Source organism: Loxodonta africana, chromosome 17 (genome assembly GCF_030014295.1).
Source record: "Loxodonta africana isolate mLoxAfr1 chromosome 17, mLoxAfr1.hap2, whole genome shotgun sequence".
In the NCBI taxonomy this organism is placed as follows: domain Eukaryota; kingdom Metazoa; phylum Chordata; class Mammalia; order Proboscidea; family Elephantidae; genus Loxodonta; species Loxodonta africana.
The window spans coordinates 10,012,990-10,024,165 of NC_087358.1; positions in this window are offsets into that span (position 1 = coordinate 10,012,990).

Consider the following 11,176-nt stretch of genomic DNA (forward strand, 5'->3'; position numbering starts at 1 on the left):
GCCTTTTCTATCTTGGAATCACAGCGGAGTTGCTGCCATCATACTAGACACATATTGCAGTGTTTCTCTGCCCTGAATGCCTTTTTTCCTTAATTAGCCTGGAAAATTTCTTTTTGTTAACTTTTAAAACAAAACTCCTCTTGCGGGCCAGGCCTGAGAGTTACTCTCTCATTCCTCTTTGTGGCATGCTTTCATTTTTGCCTTCGCTACACAAGTTTGGAGTTTTTGCCTCTACTGCAGTGTGAGCTTAGAGAGGGCAGACATGGATTCTTAGTCACCCTCACTGCTGTTGTTACATTGTATCCTTTATTGAATTCCAAATATCGATATATCATATAGGGCCACTATGAGTCGGAATTGACTCAATGGCACACAACATGCATACGTACACACACACACACACACACACACATTTATATGTATATATAAAACCCCCAAAACCAAACCCATTGGCGTCAAGTTGATTCCAACTCATAGCAACCCTAGAGGACAGAACAGAGCTGCCCCATAGAGTTTCCAAGGAGCAGCTGGTGAATTTGAACTGCCCACCTTTTGGTTAACAACCAGTCTCTTAACCACTGTGCCACCAGGGCTATATATATATATATATATATATATATATATATGTGTGTGTGTGTATATGTATATATACATACACACACACACAAACATATACACACACAGACTATATATATATATATAATTTCTAATGCTTACAACAACTCTGCTATTATTTTCCCAAGTTTATAGGAGAAAAACTGAGGTTTAGAGATACGAAGCGAACAGCTCAAGATCATATGCCCAGTTAGTAGCAGAGCTGTGATTGAGTCCTGAACTTTTCAACCATCTGGAACCTGTGCTGTCTTCACGGTGAGGTACTGTGCCCAAAACTTGGCAGCTTGCCTGGCAATGCTACCACCGGTAATATCAGTTACTAGAACGATGACTGCACATAAAACGTGGTATTAAATGCATTACATGAGGATCAATTTCTGAAGAACTGAGAATTGATTTGGTTTCAGTTCTTTAGCAGTTTGATTAAAGCTTTTTTTTTTTCTTAATTTACTAAAGACACTTGTACGTTCGGCAGGAGTACAGTCAAACATAGGTGGGCTAGGGCCACTATCTGTCCCTCAGATCCTTTCCAACCTAAAATTTTGATTCTACAAATATTTTCTCTTTGGACTTTTTAAAGTCTTTTGTTGAGTTTCTTTTATTAACAAGCTATTTTGGCAGTAGCTTTCTATGGTTAAAACCATTGAAAGAAAAAAGAAAAAAAAAAAAACCACACAAACCAACAACAAACCTTTCTTTGTGTTTTCCTATGTAACTTTCCACGTAACCCAACCCAGTGCTGTCGATTCGATTCCGACTCATAGTGACCCTATAAGACAGAGTAGAACTGCCCCATAGAGTTTCCATGTAACAGGCGCCACTAATTGCTGGGGATAGGACTGGAATTGAAAGGAGGTAAGATCCTTCTCTCATGGAGCTTAAAAACTAGTAGAGGAGAAACCCATGACTCAAGGATCTCTCTAGTAACCATGTAATTATGAACGGAATATAATACTCTCCAATAAAGGGCTACTCCTCTCTGAAGCAGCATAACAAAGAACCTGACCAGGACCCAGTCAGGGAGGCGTCCCTGAGGAAATGAGCAAGGACAGAGACTTGATGAATGTGCTGGAATACTCAAGCGTGGCACGTGGGAGGGAGCCTTGCAGACAGAGCAACGGTGTACGCCCACCTGTGGTGGGAGGAAGCAAGAGAGACCACTGTGGGGGGAGGCCTGGCGCTGGGGCAAGCGCACTTGCACTGCCGGGCATTGAAGCCGCTGCTGAGTATTTGGGCATTCAGCCTCACTCTCCAGAGTGTGTACAGCTGACCTCTGCTCCTTCTTCATAGCTGTCCAGTGAGAGAGTGGGCCCCTGCAGGTAAGATTGACACCATCTGTGTCTTTGTATCCCACAGGTGGGCAGGTAGCAAATGTTCGATGAATATGCCTTAATTTATTGACCTAAGGGTTTTCTCCTTCACTTTCTGATACCTCTACAATTACTGATAAAAACAAAACAACCCATTCCCATTGAGTTGATTCCGACTCACAGTGACCCTACAGGACAGAGTAGAACTTCCCCATGGGGTTTCCAAGGAGTGGCTGGTGGATTTGAACTGCTGACCTGTTGGTTAGCAGCCAAACACTTAACCACTGCACCACCTGGGTTCCACTATAATTACTGAAACACCCTCAAAAATACCAGCCTGATTTGCTTTTTAGTGGATTGAACAATTCAATTAATCATAAAAATTTTTTTTTTTTTTATCACTGGACAAATTATCAAATAGTCTCATTGGAAAGAAATTTTGTAAAATGGTATCAGAAGGGCGGTATATCTAAAGATCATTGAAAGACCAGTTTTTATTTTAAAAATCTACCTTTTTTTCCATTTTCTTATGAAAATTTATAAACCGATAGCAATGTTGAAAGAATTTTGCAGTGAACGCTCATATATCATACCTGCTACCTAGGTTATTCCATTAATGTTTTACTTGCTTTACCGTCTACGTACCCAACATCTATCTACCTACCTGTCTATTTATCTACCAGCTATCTGTCTACCTACCTATCTACCATCTACCTACCTATCTACCACCTATTATGCAGCCATCTTTATCCACCTTCTGTCTGTACTCTCACTATCCACCCATCAATCCATCTTATTTTTTTGAGCATTTTAATTGTATACTTCAGTACGCTTTCCCCTAAATACTTCAGTATGCATATCGTTAGCTACAGTATACTATTTCATTTTTTCTTTTGACATAAAACTTGCATACAGCGAGGTGCATAAGTCTTAAGTGTACATTTGCTGAATCTTGACAAATGCATACGCCTGTGTAAACCAGACACACCCTGTGAAGATACAGAGCATTACCATCTTTCCAGAACTTCTCTAATACCCCTTCCCAATCAATCCCCACCTTCTCCATTTTTCTTAATTTTTTTCCTCAGTAAATTTCGTCTGTTCTAGAACTTTATGTAAGCGAAACCATATTGTATGTCTTCTTTTGTGCAGGACTTCTGTCACTGAGCTTATTGTTAAGATTCATCCATCTTGTCGCATGTATCAGTAGTTTATTCCTTTTTATTATTTTGTAGTATTCCATTGTATGGTGTACTACAGTTTGGTTTTCCAGTTTTATATAGATGAACATATGGGCTGTTTCCAGTTTGGGGTTGTTACAAATAAAAGTGCTATGAAAATTCTCATCCGAGTCATTTTTGAACATATGTTATAATGGGTAAATATCTAGGATTGGATTGTCGGGTTATAGGGTCAGTGTCAGGAGCCCTGGTGGTGCAATGGTTAAGTAGTTGGCTGCCAACTAGAAGGTTGGCAGCACCTCTGTGGGGGAAAGACCTGGTGCTCTGCTCTCATAAAAATTACAGCTTAGAAAACCCCACGGAGCAATTCTACTCCGTCACATGGAGTCACTATGAGTTGAGATCAACTTGATAGCACCTAATAGCAACAGGGTCAATGTGTGTTTAGTTTTATAAAAAACCTCCCTGGCTTTTTTCCACAGTGGTGTATCATTCTACTCCCACTAACAATGTATGAGATTCAGTTGCTCTATATTCTTGCCAACATTTGAGGTTATCAGTCTTTTTAATTTTAGCTATTCTCGTGGGTATGCAGAGGAGCCCTGGTGGGACAGTAGTTAAGAATCCCACTCCAGGGGAGAAACATGTGGCTGTCTGCTTCGGTGACAGTTACGGCCTTTGAAACCCGATGGGGCAGTTCTACTCTGTCCTTTAGGGCTGCTATGAATTGGCTCGATGGCAGTGGGCTTGGTTTGGTTTTTGTAGTGGGTATGCAGTGCATCTCATTATGATTTTGATTTTGATTTCCCTGATGACTGATGATATTGAGCCTTTTTTCATGTGCGTATTGCCCTTTCAGATATCTTCTTTTGTGAAGTGTCTATCCAAATCTTTCACTCCTTTTTTATTGGGTTGTTTATTGTGGATTCTTTATTATATATTCTAGGTACCAGTCCTTTGTCAGGTACATATTAGTGAACGTGTTCTCTCAGGGTATGGCTTGTCTATTTTTCTAGTAGTATATTTTGATGAACAGACATTTTAAATTTTGATTACCTCTAATTTATATATGTGTGCTTGTGTGTACTTGTGTGTGTGTGTGTATAAAACATGGCTGAGAAACCTTTGCCTACCCCAACGTCATGCTGATATTCCCCTGTAAAAGCTTTTTTGGTTTTAGTGTTCATATTTAGGCCTATGGTCCATCTCTAATTTTTGCATATTTGGTGTGAATTAGGGGTTGAGGCTCACGTTTCCACATGGCTCTCCAATTATTTCAGCACCATTTGTTGAAAAGATCTTCCTTTTTTCATTCCATTGTTGGTGCCTTTGTAGAAAATTAAATCCTTGTGTATAAGTGCGGCTCTTTTTAAACATGTAGATGGTGAGAAGTCAACACCCACAGGGTTCTCTCTCAAAGATCATCTCTTTATTTAACCTTTATACACCTCGATCTGGATAGGAATTTAATCAAGAGGCTATAGTGATTTCTAATAGCCTACTGGAGTCCCTGGGCAATGCACAAGGTTAATGCACTCACCTGCCAATGGGAAGGTTAAAGGTTAGCGTCCATCTTGAGGCCCCTCAGAAGAAGGGCCTGGTGATCTACCTTTTATAAATCAGCCAATGAACATCCTGTGGAGCATAGTTCCACTCTGACGCACATGGGATCGCTATGAGGTGGACTCAGCTTGACAGCAAGTAGCTGGCTTGCTTATGCAGTTTGGGTTTTATAGTCTTTGCACTAAAGAAGGTGGAGAGAAATGCGCTGCACCTTTAGGTGAAATAAGCTCAGGCAGGTGAACAGGAAGGGTGGATGAGTCCCTCGTGGCAGCCTCCCTTGAGCTTGCTAGCCCAAGTGGATTTGCCTGCTGTTGACGGTGGTAATTCAATAGCTCGTTTCCTTCCGGTAGCGATTGCCTGACCACTTGTAAGCTGCCATGAGTCTTTGTCTCAGACCACTCATCAATGTTGTGGTTTAAACACAAAGAATTTTAACATCCTTCACATCCCAAAATAAACAGCAGCTCTGAAAATGTCACAGGGCTTTTAGTGCACGGGAAATAGAGTTTGTGAGATGGACTTAAATAATTCCCAGTGCACTCTGGAAACTTTCTGGAGCTCTCCCTCCTCCTACCATCTTTCCCCTGCCAAAGTGGTAACTAGAATCAGGAAGAAACAAACACAGGTGCCTGAGAGTGTGAACCTAATAACACACTTTCTAGTTGATGTGGGTGCAGGCTGAAAATCATTACAGGAATGTGGCCCAATGTTTTATTTATAGGCACTATGTCTTATTTTATTTAAGTATAACCAACTCAGTGTGTAAAATAATGGAAGTGACCTTCTAATACCAATTAAACTGGGTTTGATCCTAAGGCTAATTTACAATACTTCCTCACCATAATTATGCGTCATATCCGGTAAACTATTTTTGAGGGAGAGCTATCTCCTGCTAAACCAAGAAATAACAATCCTACAACCAAAATTATTTGAAACAAATAATGGCAAAATCAGGATCCCAATTGTATCTGTTTATTTGTTTTTAAGCCCTGCATGTGACCCGTGACTTTTGTATGCTTCATGTGGGGGAGTAGGGGAAAAAAGAAATCGGTGTCCTACAAAAGACTTTTAAGGAATGGGAAAGGACCACTTGTGCATGCAGGCTGTTTCGTGAAACCAAAAATAATAGAGTTACACGGAAGTTGGTGACTCAATTATTCCAGCCAGGAGGCAGGCTCACCTAGAAGGTAAGAATTCTGTGACGTACTGAAGCTCCCAGTGCCCTTGACGGGTCCAAAAAAAATAGCATATTAATAAGGCTAATGGTTCTTAACCATTCCTTTCAAGCCCTGTTTTCTATGTAACACGGTACATTCTTTTGAAAGAGGCGTGTTTATTCACTTCAATTAGTTGAAAATCTGACTTCCCGTGGAAGAAATATTTCACAAGATCTGATGAAAGTATTCCCAATCAAGGAAAAAAGCACTACTAACTTACTCATTAGAGAAATAAATCCATCAGTAAAGCAGGAAGAGATTGTTAATAGCATTGGCTGGATTTTGTTTTTCTGATGATTTTGAGAACCATGCTTTTCAACTTAGAAATTCATAGGTAACAGCATAAGCCCAGATGGTCATATTCACACAAAAATATTGGGAAAAAACCAGATGTGGGCAAATATCTTACTGACACAACTAGTTCTAGAATTAAAAAAAAAAAAAAAAAAAATCTTTGCAGCTTTGTTAAAAAAAGAAGGGACTTTTCCAGACAAAATACTTCTGATTGGCCATGAGTCAGTCAAATGACTTGGCACCTCTTCCAATTCTATAGACAGTCAGTTCATGTTAGGTTCAAGCTCTAAAAATTGGTTTATGTGGTGTCTTGATGACCTAGCTAATTCCTCTCTTTAACTTTAATGTTGCCAACCTATTGAATGAATTTTTTTCCCCTTGCCAACTACCCATTTAATAAAATGGCCCCTCAATGCACTCCAATCTCCTTGACTGGCTTTGCTGTGATGTCTGTACTTATGTCTACTTCCGTGAGTTCTACATGTCACTGGAGGGAGACATGCTCCTTTTTCTTAGAGTTAAAAAAAAACTAGTTGCTGTCGTATTGGCTCTGACTCACGGTGACCCCATGTGTATCAGAGTAGAACTGTGCCCCTATGGGTTTTCAGTGGCTGATTTTTGGGAAGTAGATCTCCAGGCCTTTGTTCCAAGGCACTCTGGGTGGACTTGAGCCTCCAACCTTTCACTTTGCATGTGGGTATTCGATTGTTTTAGGACCACTTACTGAAAAGACTGTTTTTATGCTGTCATTGCTCATTTAAATGCGTAGTCTAGAGGGAAGCAATATGGGCTTGGATGGCACATCCCATTGACCCAGTGGACTCCACACTCCATGGGAAGGTGCACCATCTGAAGAGGACAAGAACCAGGCCCCACTGGCTTGAGTCTTAGTGTGATAGTACATATTTATACAAATCATATTTATTTGTTGGAAGACTCAGCATTATAAAGGTGGAATTCTTTCCAATTGTTTTATAAATTAAATGCAATCCCAGTGAGAATTCCAACAGGTTGTTTGTGGAACCTGAGAAGTTGATTCTAAAATTTACTTGAAAATGCAAAGTCTGAAAATAGCTCTTGAAGAGGAAGAGTTGGGACACCTTACTCCACCAGATATCAAGACTTACTACAAATTTCAGGAATTAAGACAGCGTGAGAGTAGACAGGTAGTCCAATGGAAGAGAGTGCAGAGCACAGAGACATTCCTGCGCATATAGAAAGACAGATACATAGACAGAGAAATAACTGATGTAAAGAAGTACATTCAAAGTGTTGGAGAAAGAGCAAGCTTACAATAAATGCTGCTGGGCCAACTGGATATCCACATGGAACAAAATTAAGAATTGATTTTCTACAACCAAGTGGGTTTTTTTGGGTGACATACAAAATTCAATTCCAGGTGTATCGTAGACTTTATGTGAGAGGCAAAACAACCCAGAATGTGGGACATTCTACAAGAAAAATGACCTGGTTTCTTCAACAAATAAATGTCATTAAAAAAAAGAAAAGGGGGTGTACAGAGGAAACTATTACAAGTTCAAAACAATTTAAGAGAAATGTCAACCAAATGCAGTTTATGGACCTGTTTGGATCCTGTTACGTGTGAAAATGGCATCACAGTAACATAAAAATAAAATTTAAAAATCTAAAATAAAATAAAACAGCAGCACAACTCTGTGTATTTGTACTGAGTCTTAAGCTAAAACCAGTTAAAAAAATAATCCTAAAAGGTGTTACCCCCAACTTTGCCAACCGTTCGTAGGCCTGAGGCCAACCTGTGAGGCCCAGCACCTTCCTTCACATGGGGAGGTGTCTTACACAAAAAAGAGGCATTTCATTGCCGATAATTCTTGAGGAATTAGTCTCTCATATAGCACTGGGTTTGGTTTTTGGGTTTTTTTGAGCTAAGTGTTTCTGTAGTTTGGGAACCTTAAAGGTCTTAAGGTTCCACTGAGTTGAAAGGAAGTCCTTGGAGCTGTGGCTTTCACTGGAAGGAAACTCCCTACATTGTATAAAGTAATAGAAACTGGCTGAATCATTTACACCCACTTAATCTGAGAAGTCTCATATGGACTTTACCCTGAGAGGTGGAGATGCAGTGAGCTCCATTGGATTCAAGCACTAGTACGTACAGTCATGTAGTCAGTCAAGGCAGAGGTATTTTATTACAGACTCCATGATGCAAGTGAATTTCTAGGTTTCTTAACTTATAAAAACAGACAGTGGAATTTAAATTCTAAGACCATTTAACCCATTAAAGAAAAAACCATTGCTGCCGAGTCAATTCTGACTTATAGCGACCCTATGGGGCAGCGTAGAACTGCGCCATAGGTCTTCAAGGAACTGTTGGTGGATTCGAACTGCCTACCTTTTGATTAGCAGCCTGAGCTCTTAACCACTGTGCCGTCAGGGCTCCTAAAGCCATTTAGTAGCTCTAAAACAAGTATATTTTAAAAAATTTAGAGAAGTAATTTGCACCTTAATTTTACAAACTATAACCATGAAATTATTTCTATTCTTAGCATTCTTTTAGTAGCCATATGATAAACAAGAAAGTACAGCTTTTGGGATTTTGGCTTCAATAAAAAATTTAATGCCTAAAAATAATTCTAACACCAGCATTAGAGAACTTTTTGCCAATGCGATAAAAATAAGAAAAAGGAACACATATTCTCTGAAATAAGGGAATGGGGAATTAACTATTAGAATATGTGGTGTTTCTATATGTCAGGCACTGTGCTGTGTATTTTATACATTATCAAATTTAATTCTCACAAAAACCCTGTGAGGTAAATATATTATCCCCAATTTACAGAAGAGGAAACTGAGCAGAAACAAAGAGTGGAACCATGGTTTCGATCTAGGCAGCTCTCTTTGATGACAATTTCCACATTCTTTCTACCATGCTAGTTGTTTTTGTCATTGAAGAAAGGCTTTTTATTAAACTTTAATTTACAGTAAGATTCGTTTTTATGATTGGTAACTCTAAAGGTCCTCTTTTTTTTTTTTTCTTTCCTATTTTAAAATACACAAAATGAGTCTTGTAATTGTGGGGTCACATCTGACATAAAATATGTCTTTAAGCATGACATGTTGCTTCAGCCCCAAACCAGTTGCTGTCTGTCGAGTTGATTCTGACTCATAGTGTCCATGTAGAACAGAGTAGAACTGCCCCGTGGGGCTTCCAAGGCTGTAGTCTTTACGGGAGCAGACTGCCACAGCTTTCTCTCACAGAGTTAGCAGACGAACAGTAACCTCTGTGCCACCAGGGATCCTTAAAAGTTGCTTAAATCATATCAAATTTAATATATGTGTAATATACCATATGGAAAATAAACCTAACTGAAGGCTCAGTGCTTAAGAGCTCGGCTGCTAACCAAAAAGGTCAGCAGTCCAAATCTGCCAGCCACTGCTTGGAAACCTTATGGGGCAGCTCTGCTCTGTCCAATATGGTTGCTATGGCTCGGAATCTACTCAATGACAAAGGGTGGTGATGGTGGAATAGAGAATATTTTACATAAAATAGATCCACATGGGATCTGAGCTTTTTCTGACATAGAAGAGTATTCCAGTATGTTTTAACTTCCTGATTTTGTTGGCATGTTGGTGTCTGTTATCAGACATGTGGATACACACGCTTGAACACATGTGTATGCATGTTCATCTGCATGTACACACGCTCACTATAATTCCCCAAATGACACGTTGAAGGAAAATACCAAGTTTTAATTGTAAGAGTAACTCTGTTTTCACTTTAGATTTTCATATCTGATTTTCATAGATGATTTCCATAGGAGATTTTCATATCTGACTCACTTACTTCCCCTATCTGAAGCTTGACCTTCTCCCCGCCTTTCCTCTTCACTTAGATCCTCAGATGCTTAGGGCGTTTTGTTTTACGGCACATTATTTATATTTAATGATATTGCCTCCCCTTAACCCTTTTATTTGTTGTCTTAAAGGTCATCCCTGTGCCTAGATGACAAAGGAGTGCTCCCTGTGGTCATTCCACGTGCTAGAAAGAGTTACGATAAGAGCCAGGAGAAAGAGGACCTGAGTTAGAATCCCGTTTTTACCAGTTACTAACTTCTGGCCTTGGCAAACTTCTTCAGCTCTCTAGCTTCAGATTCCACATTTGTAAATTGAAGATAATGCCTTTCACGACCACCTCCAGGGCTCTTACGGAGATCTGGTGCGAGGAAATGCTGCGTAAATAATAGCCAACTGCAGCAAAGATTGCTATATCCTTTCTCTTTTTAAAAACTTACAGACCCCAGATTTTAACATTTAACATGAATGTTGTGGCTGAAGGAGCCATCTTGAGGCCAGACGTGAGAGAAAGGCCCAGAGAGTCCAGAGACCTTGCATCTGCCTTCTCAGCCCCCTGCACCAGCACTGGGCCACCTACCTTCAGATTACTTGTTTGGTGAGAGAAAACTAAACCTCAGATGTTTTAGCTACTTTTACCCTGGATTTCTGTTATGTGCAATGTGCAAATAAACTCAATCCCTAACTAACATACCTCTAGTGAACTTTTATTTTGTGTCTGGCGCTATGCTAAACACCTTCCATATGTTATTTAATCCCCAGGAGAGCCCTCCTACGGGATAGTGAGGTGCTGAAAGATTAAGCAATTTACCCAAGGTCACATGGCTTTGCTGATAAAGGTCGAATATTCAAGAAGGCTTCAACAATTAATTCAGCTATTTACTGTTGGAAAGACGATTCAAGGTCATGCCCTAAACCAAAAATATCTTTTGTGACAGACACCCACCAACTATTCTGTAGCTTAAGTCAAGTAACTAAGTTACCTAGGGGTCTATTTTGTAGGTAATCTGTCTTGGAGCAGTCATCAGGAAGTTGTACTTTCTAGTATCAGATGTTCTACATATGGATTTTTTTTCCTTTAACGAATGCAATTGGTTTTGCAAGTTTTCACACCCAAATGATCATGGATATGATCTATGGCAGAATTTTGGGCCAAGATCATCAAGTT